The sequence below is a fragment of the Mauremys reevesii genome, linkage group 2 (assembly GCF_016161935.1).
Source record: "Mauremys reevesii isolate NIE-2019 linkage group 2, ASM1616193v1, whole genome shotgun sequence".
NCBI lineage: Eukaryota > Metazoa > Chordata > Testudines > Geoemydidae > Mauremys > Mauremys reevesii.
In genome coordinates, this window is record NC_052624.1 from 86130542 (window position 1) to 86146643 (window position 16102).

Consider the following 16102-nt stretch of genomic DNA (forward strand, 5'->3'; position numbering starts at 1 on the left):
TCTTTTACCATTAAAGTGCGGCTCCCCACCCCCCACCCCCAATTCTCCACCTATCGGACTGCAAGGGGAGCTCAAAACCTCTGTCTTGCAGTGGGATGGACAATAGGGGCTTCTGCCCAGCAGGGTGGGGGGGCCTCGGGGCTTCAGTCCTGCAGGGTGCACTGGCCAGGGCTTGGGACTTCAGCAGGAGCGTGGCTGAAGCACCAAACCCCGGCTCCCAGCAGATGTGCCCTGGCCCTTGAACTTCTAAAGATTGTTGTATGTGGCTCAGAGGCCCAGTAAGTTTGGCCACCCCTGCTATAGTGATTTGCTTTTTATCTTTGGGAACATCATCTTCAATATGTTAAACTATGTATCTTTGTTTGTTCCTTTCATTAACTCAGAGTAAGTGAAGGAGACCATGACTCCTTTCCTAAACCTTAGGTAAAAGGGAAAGCCATTCTTAAATGGAAAGTATTTCAGCATCCTCCGTTTTCCCTAAAACAGCCCATCCGAGAGGCACTGTGAAAAAAGGAAAGAAAAGAAAAGAAAAAAAAGAAAAAAAGAAAAAAGTTCCTCAGCTGTAATTGTGGCTCAGCAATGATGGCTGTGTATCCTTCAGCAAGTCACTTAGCTTCCTGTCCCATCTGTAAAATGAGAGGATATTTCTCCTCGGCAGGAGTGTTGTGAAGTAGTATTAGTGTCTCTTCAGGTTGCTGTAAAGCGTTATGTAAGTGCTATGCATTACTAATGCCCAGTGGTGTACTGGAGAGAGTTATTTTTGTCTTTATTTTATAAGCATGATGTCCTGGTTTTCTTGAAAGGTCAATGTGCTCTACAAATTCTTCAGCCGTATGATTTATATTTTACCCAGAACGGAAGCCTACTGTGAATGTATGTAACTCAGATAATATATTTATTCTCAGAAAATAAAAGACTATAAATGAAGTCTAAACCATGCTGGTTTCTAGGAAATGATAAAGTTCTTAATTTCATGCACATCTGTATGTCCACACTTCCTACGTGCACAGGCATCCGCCACTGTCAAAAAGTTACTTCACTGTATTGAAACAGTGTGAGACAAAGTGATACAGCGCATTATCCTCTTGCAGTATGAACACAATGCTGCTGTGAGAATTAACTTCTCTACAGATCATCATTCTCTGGCTTCCCACCTGTACTGCTATGAGTGTTTGCAAAAATACCCATTTATTAAAAAACCCTTGGTTAGGTTGTTGACTGATTGTTATTTTAACAAAAATGTTCCAGTATAAACGCCCACCAAGCTGAAGCCAGGCATTTAGGGGATAATTTAAAGATATGATATTTTTAAATGGAAGTTTCCAAGTTATGCCAAACATATTTGCTAACATTAATGTTACATGTCAACATCAGCACAACTCCACAGCATAGACGGCCCTTATCCTCTTCCTCCCTCTCTGTTGGTAATTCCACCATCCTTACTTGTCCCTCAGACTACAACTTCAGTGCTGCTTTTTACTCCTCTCTTCCTCTTCAATTGATATTATTCCTAAATCCTGCTGTTTTTTCCCCTTTGCAACATCCAGCCATTCCTTATGGCTAAACTCTTGTGCAGACCTGGTTCCACCTCCCTTGACTACTGTCAACTCCCCTTTTTTGGCCTCCCTGACTCTCTTCTTACTCCCCCACATTCCAACCAGAACGCAGCTGTGAAACTTTTCTAGCATCCCCATCAACTCCTTGTTCTCACTTTCAAGGCCCTGCACAAATTAGCTCTCCTACCTCTCTGCTCTTGAATTTTTTTCCCCCCACTGCCTCCCTCACCACCCTTCATTCCTTCCCAGCAGCTTGCCTGACCACCACCACCGCTCTTATCTTTTCCCACGCTCTAGACCTTCTTCAAGGCAATCACCCATATCCGTAACCCTCTTCTTGACTCCACCTAGCATGCTTCCACCCTCTCCTCCATCATGCTTCTCACCCTAATCTTCCCTCAAAGTCAATGTATTTTAAATAATAACTATAAAACCTTCAAGAGGCATGCATCACTAACCTAAAACACCCATAAGGTGTGTTCCCTCATCCCTCTACCCTCCCTCCATATATTCTTGGAAGTTCCTCAAGTCAAGGACACTGGATTTTTGTCTGTAGAGTGCTATGCACATTTATGGCACCATATAAATAATACTAATGATAGGGCTGGAATGAATGGTTCATCTGGGCTGGGAACTCTGTCAAACAAACCCATCAAAACCTTAGGAGTCTACATGTGCTATTCCAGTTTGTGATGAAAACAACATAAAAGCATGTAACTGGGTAAATGCAAAATGTAAGCAGCTTTCAGCATGGAAGTACCTGAAACTGGCAGCACTAAAAGAAATGTTCTGAGCAACATCACAGCATAGCATGTATGCACTCTAGTGTGAGTGCGAACAGAGAGCCGAACAATATTCAAAGTGCAAAAATCACGAAATCCAGAATTTAAACTCATTCTTGTCCCTATTCTTGAACAAGATGCAAAGAAATAAAGTATGGATTAAGCACCCACACTGCTTTTGTGGGAAATATGTTGAAGTCATGGAAAGCCAATGGAGAGGAAATGCATTTCTTCTTTCCATACTTCTTGTGACCTATAATTGGTTTGAGGGGGAGGGGAGTTACAAGGTCCTTGTAAAGGCTGATATGAATCTATCTTTATATGCATCACCATGGACATATACAAATGTCAATACATACCCACATGTAAAATCCGAATGTGACAGGGATTATGAGGATTTGGTAGGTGACAGGAGGATGTTGAGGATTGATGCTGTTGGTAAACATGGCAAGAGAGCAAAGCTGGGGAGAGTCAGTATTGGGGTAAACCAAGCTGAGTACAGAGGGCCATGAAGTTCTGCAAAAAGACATGTAGAAGGTATGCAGTTCGGGGTTGGTGGGGAGATGTAGACACATATAGGAAGAAAAATATATATAAACAGTGGTGACTATCCAAATAAATAACTAACAACATAAATAACTATCTACAAGGAGACAGTCAGGATGCATTGATTACAATCAAAAGTGATTTAAATCACCAATTTTAATCATGATTTAAATTAGCAAACAGGAAACCTTAATTTATATTTTGGTTTCCATTTGTACTTTTTAGTTATTTTCTTAAAGAAAAGTTTATTCTTGGTAATCATTAAACCACGCTGATTTGCAACTAAATATAGGCTTTACACTACATTTGGTACTACTTTTTGATAACCAGGAGGACACTATATCTGTTCACGTGTATTTAAGCAATTATATAGCTTAACATACAGATTTTTAATTTTTACATTTTTATGTTAGAAAATGGTGAATGATGTGTTTTTCTTGTTTACAAGCTGATTACTTTTTTACTTAAGATTTGTGTTGAATTCTATTTGGATGGAAACTGACATTCAAGAGAAAAAGCACAAAAATATTGTTTCAGTATTCCCCCCCTCAGCCAACTGATTCCCAATCTCCTCACCAGTTTTCCTCACCAGCTCCTTGACTCAGTCACCTCCTTGGTTCCCAGTCTCCATCCCCAACTATTTCCAGCCTCTCTCCCTGCCCCCTAGCTGTCAGTGTCAGCCTCCCCACCGAATCCACTCCTAGCTTCCACCCAGCTCCTGGGCCCAGCTTCCCCTCTCTTCCAGTCCCAACCTGTAATCAATATCTGGCTTTTAAGAATAATCTTTGCACCTGACATGCTATACATTTGAATAAAATTTTTCCAAGACTAATAGGCTAGTGTTTCCAGTTGTAGCGACTGTGTAAACAATACCTCTGTAAAATTTACTTACTGTAAAAGGATGCCTGTGATCACATTTTATTTCCATCTGACTAATTTAATACGTTCAGGAGACTTGTTATATTGTGCCTTCCCTCTTTGCTCCCCTTTCCTACTCTCTCGTACACAGTATATATTAGCCTTGCAAGTTGCAAGAGTTAATAATTTACAATAAGGAACAGGAGATCAAGGCAGTATAGTTCTGCAAGATTCAGATTACATCCTACAGATAACAGCTGATGCACGCTGGTAACCTGTGTGAATTACTTAAGGAAACCATGATATTTAAAGGACTGCTCTGAATTGAGTGCGGCTCAAGTATGCATACTTGAGAGAATCTCTGCCATCAATTGCTTTCAGATAACCATATATGCAATGATCTGTGTCATCCCTGGAACAATGCAGCCCTTCAAATACTGTTGTTCTAGTACTGTTGACTACTGATCTTCTATCTTTAGAAATAAAAATTGAAGTTATTTATTTTTAGAGTCTTCTTCGGATATATAAACTGACCATACAGCTCTCACCTGACAGTGTAGCAGGGCCATTGATCATTTGCATTCAGATATCAATTTGGTAGCTCTGCTTTAAATAAGAGTTGAATAACAACAAAATCTTTCTCCTTGTTGAGATTCAGTCAGTAAAGGCAGTGGATACTCAAATTCCTAGCTCCTTAATTTGATCCGGCAGGGAAAAAACATATACTCTGATGCCACAGTCCCCATCACCAGAAACTGAAAGGACAAAAAATGTTGAGAACCAGTGGATTTCACTCTTTTTAAAACTTATTTGATTAAATGTTTTGGATTCAAGTTAAGATTATTTTTACTCTCATGTTCTCCATTGTTTCACCTGCTTTGAAATAGGAACTGGGGATGCTCTGATAAATGGAGCAAAAGATTGTCTAGTTTTAGATTGCCTCCATAGGTCCCTCTCTATCCTTTGCTGAAGTGATATTTTATTATCTAACAGGAATGCTCTTTGTATGAGGTACTTCTTCTACAATAAAACTGTTGTTTGTGCTGTGATGAAAGCAAATCAATATCTCATAGGGTGCCAGTTCCACAAAGGCTTGAGCATGTGTGTAACTTTACTTGTGCGAGTAGTTCGACTGACTTTAAGGAGACTTCTTGTATGCATGCGTGTGTAGGATCAGGGCCTTAGATTGTAATATGTTATGATTATTCTTCTTTATAATTATTCCAAGGGGCTCTGTACTTGAAGTGTAGACCTAATAAAAATGATATTGACAAACAGTGAAGTCATGGCTAACTATTATATTGCTTCTTACTATTTAAAGTCACTTTGTAATACTGTCTTTAAAATATTCATCCCAGTGAAACCTGTGACATGATACTTCATCTGGCTGCAGGGAAAAGCACTGCAAAGGCATAAATACTGAAACCATGATCTTGCGAGGAAGAGCCAAGAAGGAATGCAAGACACTGAGTGGAAACATTTTTCCATTGTTTTTGACAACCCGCTCTGCACTTGCTCAGCCAAGGTGGCCCTGTGAAAACTCTGACAGGTCGCCTCCTATGTCATCCACAGGAGGCCATACTCATTGATAACAGACAGCGTGAGCAATGCGAAGAAATGAAGGAGTCAGTGCAACGCCCCAGGCAATACTCGGTCCCACGCCCGGTCCCAGAGCCTATGCAACTCAATGTAGCCCGCTGCCATTTGACTCCCTAGGAAAGAGAATGCCGTCACTGCCACGATTTTTGTTCCCACTGTGGGGAACTGGTCACACAGTTGCCAGTTACCCGTCAAGGGCCACAGTCAGGCAAAATTCAGGAAACAACCAAAGGGGGCTGGTCTGCATGGGCCCCGAGCCATTCATCCCCTTACTGAAACATGCCCAAGGCACGTCAAGCCCTCATTACACCTCCAAGTTCAGGTCTGCTTCTTCATCCTAAGCAGGTCTCGATAAGTTCCCCTGCAAATGGGTACTCATAGACTCCAGGACTGTGGACAACTTTATAGATACCGATGCTGCACGTGCCAGTGCAGCCAAAGGCAATACCCAGCCTTGTAGACAGAACAGATGGCTCACTCCTGTCCTTGGGCCCTGTGACATAGGATACTATGCCACTGGAAGTTGTTATCCAGAACCACTGAGAAACCATAAAGTCTGCTTACCACACTTTCCCATAATCCTCGGCGTCTCATGGTTGTTGATCCATGACCAACATATCCTGTGGCAGGAATGGAAAATCAGCTTCCACTCTGAATTCTGCCAGCAAGGCTGCCTGAATGCACTGCCTGATGGAGCTCAGCCAGAAACCAGGTCACTGCTTAGGAATTCCCCAGACCGGGATCGGCAACCTCTAGCACGCAGCCCACCAGGGTAAGCCCCTTAGCAGGCCAGGCAGGTTTGTTTACCGGCCGCACCCGCAGGTTCGGATGATCACAGCTCCCACTGGCTGCAGTTCGCCATTCCAGGCCAATGTGGGCTGCAGGAAGCGGCGGCCAGCACATTGGCCTGGAGCGGCGAACCGCGGCCAGTGAGAGCTGCAATCAGCCAAACCTGCAGATGCAGCAGGTAAACAAACCAGCCCAGCCCACCAGAGGGCTTACCCTGGCAGGCCGTGGGCCAAAGGTTGCCGCTTCCTGCCCCAGACCCTGGCTGTGGGCCAGATGAGACCATCTCTAGAATCAACCCCAGCTCTTCCTGCTAAGAATCACTAATACACAGAAGTCTTTGAAGAAAAACTGTGGATGTCCTACCACCACACTGGGACTATGACTGTCTGACTGAGCTACAGCCTGGGGCCAAAATACCCTTTGGCCATCTCTTTGCAATGTCAGAACCAGAACTGGTCATCCTGTGCTCCTACCTCCAGGAGAATCTGGCCAAATGCCTCCACCACTTTCCAGCATTTAGTGAATGAAATATTCCATGACCTCTTAGACCAGTACGTTGTAGTTTACCTTGATGATGTACTTGTCTTCTCCAAAAGTTCAGAGCAACATATCCATCATATCTGATTGATCCTGGATCCGCTCTGCCAACATGTTTTGTATGTGAAACTCCAAGTACAGCTTCAGCCAATGTTCTATGGAGTTCTTGAGCTATATCTTGTCAGCTGAGGACCTCCAAACGTACCTCAAGAAAGTGGACATTGTTTGGACCTGGGTAGACCCTCAAAGCACCATGGAGCTGCAATGCTTCCTGGGGTTTGCTAACTTTTATAGACATTTCATTTCTGTTTTTTCAGGCCAAATAATCCTATTGACAGCACTTCTACACAAGAAAACCTCCTTCACCTAGTTCCTGGTGGTACAACAGGTTTTCCACCTGCTCAACATGGCCTTCACCCATGAACCACCCCGACACACCCCAATCCAATGCAGTTCTTTGTCATTGAGAAGAACAAGTTAAGACCAAAGCAGATTGTGAAGAACTTCAAAAAGATCTCACAAAACTAAGTGATTGGGCAACAAAATGTCAAATGAAATTTAATGTGGATAAATGTAAAGTAATGCACATTGGAAAAAATAACCCCAACTATACATACAACATGATGGGGGCTAATTTAGCTACAACGAGTCAGGAAAAAGATCTTGGAGTTATCGTGGATAGTTCTCTGAAGATGTCCACGCAGTGTGCAGAGGCGGTCAAAAAAGCAAACAGGATGTTAGGAATCATTAAAAAGGGGCTAGAGAATAAGACTGAGAATATATTATTGCCCTTATATAAATCCATGGTACGCCCACATCTCGAATACTGTGTACAGATGTGGTCTCCTCACCTCAAAAAAGATATTCTAGCACTAGAAAAGGTTCAGAAAAGAGCAACTAAAATGATTAGGGGTTTGGAGAGGGTCCCATATGAGGAAAGATTAAAGAGGCTAGGACTCTTCAGCTTGGAAAAGAGAAGACTAAGGGGGGACATGATAGAGGTATATAAAATCATGAGTGATGTTGAGAAAGTGGATAAGGAAAAGTTATTTACTTATTCCCATAATACAAGAACTAGGGGTCACCAAATGAAATTAATAGGCAGCAGGTTTAAAACAAATAAAAGGAAGTTCTTCTTCACGCAGCGCACAGTCAACTTGTGGAAATCCTTACCTGAGGAGGTTGTGAAGGCTAGGACTATAACAATGTTTAAAAGGGGACTGGATAAATTCATGGTGGCTAAGTCCATAAATGGCTATTAGCCAGGATGGGTAAGAATGGTGTCCCTAGCCTCTGTTCGTCAGAGGATGGAGATGGATGGCAGGAGAGAGATCACTTGATCATTGCCTGTTAGGTTCACTCCCTCAGGGGCACCTGGCATTGGCCACTGTCGGTAGACAGATACTGGGCTAGATGGACCTTTGGTCTGACCCGGTACGGCCTTTCTTATGTTCTTATGTAATACTTTCAGAAGGGTAAGGTGCTAAACCAAAGTCAGCTGTATTGGGCCTTGTTCTTCACACATTTTAATTTCACCATTACCTACCTCCCTAGAGCCCAGAACAAGGCCACTGACACCTTCTTCCAAAAAGGGGAGTAGTTCACCAGCCAGGACCCATCTTGCATGGAGCGACCCTGCATCCTCAGTCGCTGTGATTTCTTGGACACCGCCATTTCCCAAGACCTCATGTCTTTGATCCACTCAGCAAAGAGGGTGGAGTCCCTTCCCAAGGAACTCAGGGTAGGAAGCAAGGGGCAACATCAGATACGGGATGGCTTATTCTACATCAAGGGTTGTCCGTATGTCCGATTGGGACAGTCCCAAGTGGAAGTACTGAAACTCAGCCAAGACTCCCCACCAGCAGGTTACTTCTGCCTTTGCCTGATTCCCTGCTCTTTCTAATGGCCTCAAATGCTCTCCTCTGTAGATTTTTGTGAGGTTTGTGTTTGCATTAAGAGGCCACGCTAGAGACCCCTGGACACTCCAATACCTACAGAAACCCCGGCTAGACTTTGAGCAGCCATCAACCCCGATTTCATAGTGGAGCTTCCCATGTCTGATAGATATACCATCACCCTCACTGTGGTTGATCAGTTTGTGAGGTTTGTGTTTGCATTAAGAGGCCATGTTTCCACTGGGAAAAGTCCATTCTACACAAACTTCAGGTTTCATCCCTGTCTCCATCCGGATGTACCTGCTGTCTCCACAAACTCCACTGCCACCAACTGGTACAGCAAATTCATAAAGCCCACAAGGAGCTTAAGACGCATTTTGAAAACACGCAGAGGGACTATAAATGATACGCTGAATGCCGGCACCAGAAAGGCCCAACATTTGCAGTTGGACAAAAGATCTAGCTCTCAGCACAACCTCAGCTGGAGTATTGTGTCCAGTTCTGGGCACCGCATTTCAAGAAAGATGTGGAGAAATTGGAGAGGGGAGGGTCCAGAGAAGAGCAACAAGAATGATTAAAGGTCTAGAGAACATGACCTATGAAGGAAGGCTGAAAGAACTGGGTTTGTTTAGTTTGGAAAAGAGAAGACTGAGAGGGGACATGATTGCAGTTTTCAGGTATCTAAAAGGGTGTCATAAGGAGGTGGGAGAAAACTTGTTCACCTTAGCCTCTAAGGATAGAACAAGAAGCAATGGGCTTAAACTGCAGCAAGGGTGGTTTAGGTTGGACATTAGGAAAAAGTTCCTAACTGTCAGGGTGGTTAAACACTGGAATAAATTGCCTAGGGAGGTTGTGGAATCTCCATCTCTGGAGATATTTAACAGTAGGTTAGATAAATGTCTATCAGGGATGGTCTAGACAGTATTTGGTCCTGCCATGAGAGCAGGGGACTGGACTCGATGACCTCTCAAGGTCCCTTCCAGTCCTAGAATCTATGAATCTCCACACAGAATGGCCTTGTCGAAAATCGGGCTACCAATACCTTGCCCATACACGATCAGCCAGGTGATCAATCCAGTGATGGTCAGGCTCTGACTCCCCAAATCTGTCAGGGTATACCCACTGTTCCATGCATTGCTGCTGAAGCCACAAGGCGATAACTCCTTTGCTCATTGACAGCAACCGCTACCCCTTCCAGTACAGGACCAGGGTCATGATGAATGTGAGGTCCATGAGGTTTCACATTCTAAAATCAAATGTTGTTGCCTCATTAACTGGGAAGGTTATGGCCCCGAGGTGCACTCCTGGGAACAGATCCATGTGCCTGACCTTGAAGCAGCCTCCCGGGCAGCCCACCCAGACAAACCTTGAACTAGGGGGATGATGTAAGGATTGGCAGGACTCAAACCTGGGCTGGCAGAGCCACCAGGCAACAGACACCTCCACACCACCACCAACAGCTGTAATCCAGCCCCTCCCTGCAATCTACAAACCACAGCAGATGTACACTACTCGGACATCCCATCCAAGAGTCCCGATTGCCAGCCACCTCTAAGGCTCCTCATTGGCCCCTTAGCCCCATATAACTCCATGGGACATACCAGGAATCGTCCAGACAACAACATGGACCCCAGTGAGCTGCCATGACCAACTATGCTTCTCTGCTCCCCAATTCCCAGCATTGACTTTGGCTCTGACTTGGATTCTGACCCTCGCTCCAGACCCAGAACCCTGACACAAGTTCTGACCTCTGGAACTTACCTCAGCCCAGAAATTTGATCTTGAGCGCCGACCCCCATCCCAGAACTCTCACACTGTGACTCAGTGTCCCTATCTGTAAAATAACCTCCCTGCCTCCCTCAATTAAAAAAAATTAGTTAAAAAACAGTTAAGATTGCTTAGTTGAACATTCCATAATACAACAATTAAAAAGAGTCAGAAAATTCCTAATTAAATCCTCAGTCATTTCTTGCAGCCTACAGCCATGACTTTACTATCTTCTCATTATCTCATCTTCAAATATCACCCATGTACAGACATTCTTCCATCTACCTCCTCACAAAAGATGCAACTTTTGACTCTAATTGTGTGGATGTTTCCTAGTTGTTTGGAAAATTAAATGTGTTTCATGTTGAAGTAGTGTGTGTTGTGTAGATTTTTAGTTTATGGTTATATTTAAATTTGTTGTATTGATTGGCAGTTTGTTTTTTAAAGTGGAGATAATTTGTAATAGTGTTATTTTGGGGAAGATAATCATAGAATGTTTCTATCACTTATTTAGGTGAGGTACTGGAGTTAATGTTCTGTGGTTCGCGTGGAGGTGGAAGGAAGAGATGTGTGCAATGTCTGAAATAATGTGGAGAAAGTGACTTAATGGTTACAGGTTGCAAGAGATGACAGAGGTCTTAGCTAGGGATTTCCTGGCATTTTAATAATTATGTTGGTAGAATATTCACTTAACCAGTTGTTACTAAAGTATTTTGTTTAGGAAAATTTCCCAGATTTTTAAAGAAAACTGTATCCAGGGGGATAAAAATCAGATTTTTTAAAAATTAAGTTAAATACATTTTGTTGTTAAAAATAAGCCTATTTAAAATTAAGTTTGAAATCAAAGCAATGTATGTTAAGGGCTAAACTTAATAAAACCAATTATCATTATTTAAATTAAATGCAAATATTAAGCAGTATATGTTCACTGCCAAAGTGTTAAGGCACTGAACTGGTGGAAGTCACTGGCTAAGCACCTGGAACCAACTTTTGTTGACATGTTAAACCAACTTTTGACAGCAATAGCCTCTTTTGCAGGTGCTGAGAAAATATTTTCTTCATTTCAGTTTATTCAACTAGTTTCAGTTCAATGACTAGGTCATTCAAAGTTAAGAAATTGATTGGGATTTGAAAAAGCGGGAAAGGTTTTTTTGTTTTTCTTTTCCAATCTGCAAATAAAAAGTAGGTGTGAGAGGAAGGGAAGGGGCCACAGAAGGGGACAGGCTCCTGCATGTGTGCCGCTTTTGCCTTTTGAAAAGGTGGTCACCTTACTCTCACTGGAGGAGCTGAGGACAGAGAGGGCACTGATTAACTGGACAGGGCCAGGGGTGCATGAATTTTCAGCCACCCTGCCAAACGCCTAAGATCAGCAGTAGAGGGACAGAAAGCTGGAGGTTAGGCAGGTCTGCTTCCTGACCTCTCTCTACTCCCTACGCAGGCCACTATTCACTGGTAGGCATCCTCCTGGCTGCTCCTCTGTTCCCATACAGGCCCAAGTTTGGCATAATAATTACTCAATCTATAAATTCCTAAATTAAACCATTATTTTACATTAAAAGAACTACTCACAGCAAACAATTGCTGCAATGTTATGCTTCTTTGCACAGCTGGGGGAATAAATGAGTTCCTCCCACCCCTCAATGCAGAGTATGAGGATAGGATGTCATGGCAGTTTGTACACAAAGCCCTGAGAAACCCACAAAGTAAACAAACTGAAAAAGGGAAAATATTTTTTTCTCTAATCTCTTTCCGTTTTTGTAATATTAAGTGCCTGAGGACGGGCTACAGGATGTTCATGGTGGAAGGCCTATGAACTCATACTCCCAGTAGGTCAAGCAGAGCCCAAGTCTGTCAAATCTACAGGGAACAGTGTTGGTGTTGCATGACCTCACAGTGTCTTAACTGTAGCATTTATTGGTGGGTTAACACAAGCAGGTATACTCCCCAAAATGACGACACAGGCGAGAGCTCAAACAAAAGAATATCTATTTATTGCTGGAAGCGGTTACAGAGAAAACTCCTCTCCTGCTGCTGGCGTTGCTGACTCAAAAACATGTTCGCCTTCTACTTCCCAAAACATGGGTCCTTTCCATCTGGGAGGGGCACACCCTCAAGGGGCTGTCTGTGATGTGCCACACATGTTGGAGGCCCAGCCAGCACAGTAACTGCTATCATAACCCTGTTTATTTATTCAGGCTTTTGCCCAAATTAGGGTGACCAGATGTCCTGATTTTATAGGGACAGTCCCGATATCTGGGGCTTTTTCTTAGATAGGTGCCAATTAACCCCAACCCCCTGTCCCAATTTTTCACACTTGCTATCTGGTCACCCTAGCTCCAATGGTGGTGAGACAATTGGTGGGAGGGAGTCTGTTTAGTTTCACAGTGTTTGGTTTCCTGTTTTGTTTTTTGAACTCAACATTTTTACTGAGTTTAGGTAAGTAGAGAATTATGCAAACAATCCACAGTCCATTAGGCAATTCCACTCCCCAGTTATTTAAAAAACAATGAACAATGCCAGACTGTAGATGCACTTAGAGCTTGCCAGGCAAGTGCATCATAAAATATACAAGCTACCATTTAAAATAAAAACAAGTGAGCAGTTGCAGAATTTTCTTTTTAATCTTTTATGCAAAGTCATAACTTAATAGCTTTGAACTACACTACAAATGACTGTTTTATTTATGTGCACAGTGCATCACATCTTTACAAAAGGTAAGTCAGTACAATTTTTAGAGAGATTTCCTAATGCCTCTTTTTTAAGCTATACCACCTCAAAATGTCAAAAATTAAAGTTCTGCACTAAAACAAGGTTTAAAAAATGGCACTTCTGAGTCATCAGCTCCCTAAATGTATTTCAAAATCAGATCATCACTCTTCATAAGTTTTTTTTATACTCCTGGTAGTCAACACAGCTACGAAAGGAGCTGGATTCCACCTAGAGAACGATTCAGTTACTCTTGAGCAAATTCAATGAAAACAAAGAACATGCACAGGTGCCAACTGAGGGCATAATTAGGCCTGCAGAACCTTTAACAACTCGTGATGATATTGCATAAGGAAATAAAGGCCCCACTTGATTGTCACATCCCATGTTTAGTTTGCAGAATTGGCAATTAGATAAACGATCGTTTTACTTGTAAACTGAGAAAACCTGATATAGAGTCACTCAGAGCTAATGTATAGTACACAGGCTTTGCTGATACAGCTATACCAGTATATTAATATCAGCAGAGCCACCTAGTGTAGATGCAACGTATGCCAGCAAAAGGAGATTTTTTGCCGACATTAGCTAAATGAATAAAAGCACTCTTCTGACAGCAGAGTTGCACCTACACAGAATAGCTATCTTGGTGAGGATGGGTGTTTTTTTCAAACCCTGACCAATATAGCTATGCCAACAAAGTTCTGTAGTGGATACCTGGCCTCAGACACAAACATGGAATGTCCTCAAAGTCAGTATTATACAATCTCTTTTTAAGAGTAGAACCACATCAATAATGACATGACCATTTAAACAAAGACAGTTGCGTTGGAACAGTTGTGAAAGAACGTGTCTTCTGCAAGGTGAACTGTCAGCCAGCGCTAATTATATTTAAAAGTATAATGACAGCTTAAAAATCAAGATGTTCAATCCATTAATTGCTAAACATTTCTATTAACTTCATTGTTTAGGATGGCACAAAAATGATAAATTTCAATTTTTTTTCAAGCAGGCAAATACTAATTGAGTGGAAGATCGTATTTTCAAAATGATTACTGAAAGCTTCCTCTAGGACTACTTAACACAGTTAATTGTTTTGCATTCTTGTAATAATTAGGCTGCATAAATTACACTAGAAACAGAGAGAAGCTGGAATATGTACCTGATTTTCATTTCCAATGAAAGCAAATTACCTCTAGGTAAGTTAACAACTTCCAAGTGTTATGGAAACCTCAAGAGCATACTAGAAGCAATTAAATAAGTAATTTTCCTTTTTTATATTTTCTTAAGTGTGTATAGGATATTTTCCCACCTATCTATTTTTCTGGGAGCAATACACTTTGAAGAGCAGCAGTGGCAGACATGCATCTTGCCCTCATTAAATCTTCAGATCTTCAATAGGCTGATTCAACTCAGAAGGAGCACAATAATATCCTAAATGAGATGCTAAATTCACAGTAGTGCCCAGACGCCAAATACATTTTTGAGAATATATAAACGGACTTCAAAAGTTGTCAAATAGTTTAGTAACAATCAAGGTGAAGACTGGGTGTGATAACAGTAGCAGAATCCTATCCAATTAGACCTAAAACTGTTGGAAGATAAGGAAAGGGAGCCACAGAAGTATCATTATTCATCTTTTTCCATATGTATGCTTGTCCCTGTGGAAAGCCAGACAGCGAGGACTCACAGTGTTGGACTAATCAGAATGAGGACAGAACAAGGGAATTTGCCCATCGGCCTCCCCTAGCAATCAAATGTGGGAATTCCCATGGATTCCCTGGAGCAAGTGAAGAAGCAGTGGTAGAACACAGATAAAGGAAGCAATACTGAAGAAAAGGAACAGTCCACTGATGACACAAGGAGACTTCAAGAATATCCTAACCCTCTATACCGTTTTTCCCCCCTCAGGAAACCTATGCCACTTATCCCATCAGCAGATCCAAACACTGCCCCACCCAGTCTACTAGAAGGGACATCAGCCAGGAATTTGTCAGAGTTTCCTGACAAGAAAAGGAAGACAGCTTCAACTGACAGCTTCAACTGATAAGAAATGCAGCGGTTGAAGGATGGAACAGCTGGTGAGCAGATGACAGATGCATCTTACAAGTTAGACCAGGAAGATTTTTTGTGCATTTTACATCACTTGAAGGCTATTTTTATACATTCTCATAAATGTATTGCTCCCAATATTTCAAGGAATTAAACTGCATTCGGAGTGGGAGAGAAGGGAAATAATTGAAAAACGGAAAGGATGGCTAGAGAAAAAGTAGAGGAGTTGGGAGGGCGGGGACATTGTGCTTTGATGTCCACGTCATTGACATCAGAAAGGGAATATTACCCGAATATTTTTAATTTGTTCTAGGAAATTCACTATTCATGCTTAATTTTTTCCAACTGAGACTTCCTTTTCTTTTTTTCCCCCTCACCCCCTTCCTTTGCTGCCAGGAAGTATTTCCTTGGAAACCATCAGAGCAAAGGAATTTTTTAATTTGTAAATGCTTCTCCCTGGTTCCCACTTTTCCAGCTCCAGAAATATTTTAAGTTTTTCTCTGACTTACCTGCTTCTCAATTCCTTTGTTTATATTTATTTTATGAATAATTTAATTCCTTTGAATTTTTTTCCCAGACCAGTCTCCAAAGAAAAAGAATGCATCAAACATACAATCAAAAATTGCAGCCAGGCAGACAGAAAAGCAAGTCAGAGCAGAAGCTGCAGTATAGCAAAACAATCATGTATTGGACTAACATCTAAGTAGGTTTTTAAAATATTTTATATGTTAATAGCAAAAATACTCTGAAAAAACAATTAGTTTTTGGTTGTAAATGATACTGCAAACTCTGAGATAACCCACAATATAGTTTACAAATTAGAAAGAAAAGATTTTTTCCCTAAGAGAAGGTTTTATTGTTGTTTTTTTTTTAAGAAACCTTTTAGTATATTATGTGGCAAAAAATATCATTAGCATCTGGGGAGTTTTCTATGTGTTGTGACCAGAGAAGCAGAAAATTGCCCTACCAGAACAGACCAATGATCCATCTTTTCTCTCTCTGTGGTTATTGCCACATT

The 16102-nt window shown here is 41.9% G+C and overlaps 1 protein-coding gene across 2 annotated transcripts in view; it reads right to left on the reverse strand.

Moving 5' to 3' along the window:
• DCLK3 (doublecortin like kinase 3) overlaps positions 1 to 16102 on the reverse strand; it is a 44836-nt gene that overhangs the window by 25803 nt on the left and 2931 nt on the right. Inside the window, exon 1 of one of the 2 annotated variants that reach the window (XM_039526181.1) lies at positions 4291 to 4310. The exons of the other annotated variant lie outside the window; for it this stretch is intronic. The gene's annotated coding sequence lies outside the window, so the exon portion shown is untranslated. Of the gene's footprint in view, positions 1 to 4290; positions 4311 to 16102 lie in introns of those variants that run through there. 2 annotated transcript variants of the gene reach the window in all.